This window comes from Bos mutus, chromosome 29 (genome assembly GCF_027580195.1).
Source record: "Bos mutus isolate GX-2022 chromosome 29, NWIPB_WYAK_1.1, whole genome shotgun sequence".
In the NCBI taxonomy this organism is placed as follows: Eukaryota; Metazoa; Chordata; class Mammalia; order Artiodactyla; family Bovidae; genus Bos; species Bos mutus.
This window is the reverse complement of record NC_091645.1, coordinates 7,896,980-7,897,772: the sequence shown is the minus strand read 5'-3', so window position 1 is coordinate 7,897,772 and position 793 is coordinate 7,896,980. Positions and strand designations below refer to the sequence as shown.

The 793-nt window shown below is 42.4% G+C and overlaps 1 non-coding gene across 1 annotated transcript; it reads left to right on the top strand.

Annotated features, from left to right (window-relative positions):
* The first annotated feature begins 365 nt into the window (after window positions 1–365).
* On the top strand, window positions 366–437 carry TRNAS-GGA (transfer RNA serine (anticodon GGA)). The gene has a single exon. It is a non-coding gene; the product is annotated as a tRNA-Ser (tRNA).
* The last annotated feature ends 356 nt before the right edge of the window (window positions 438–793 follow it).

Here is a 793-nt window from a genome sequence, read left to right as displayed (position 1 = left end):
CATCATTTTGCAAACACCATTGTATATTTCAAGAGATTCTAAATCTAGAATTAAAAGTTTCATGAGACCTGAAATATTTGCCTGGTTACAAAATGCCTCTCCACAGATTGCTAGTTAATTCCAAGAGAAAAAATAATAATCACACGGTGGAGATGCTACACAATGCGACCAGGCCCACAACATGCACCCCGCTGGTGCAGGACGACCAGGCAGTCTGTGCCCCCGTGGGACAGCAGGAGGAACACGTGACCTCGGAAAGTCAAAAGGAGATGCCTAACCTGCACCTAAGCTTGAGAAAAGCGTAGGCAAACTCTAATCGAAAACCTTTCTGCAAAAATACTTAGACCATATTCTTTAAAAGGGCTTCCCTGGTGGCTTAGACGGTAAAGTGTTTGCCTGGAATGCAAGAGACCTGGGTTCAATCCCTAGGTTGGGAAGATCCTCTGGAGAAGAGAATGGCAACCCACTCCAGTATTCTTGCCTGGAAAATCCCATGGATGGAGGAGCCTGGTAGGCTACAGTCCACAGGGTCGCAGAGTCGAACACAACTAAGTGACTTCATACTCATAGTATTCTTTAAAAACATCAATATCACAACAGACAAGAAGAGACTGAGGACTTTTCTTATATTAGAAGACACCAATGAGACGATTACATCCAATGCTATACCCTGGACTGGAGGGATAGAAATGCTATATGTGACACTATTGGGATAACTGACATAGAGTATAAACTGTAGATTCAATTATATAAATGGGATGTAAACTGTAAAAAGGGTTGTATAAATGTTTCC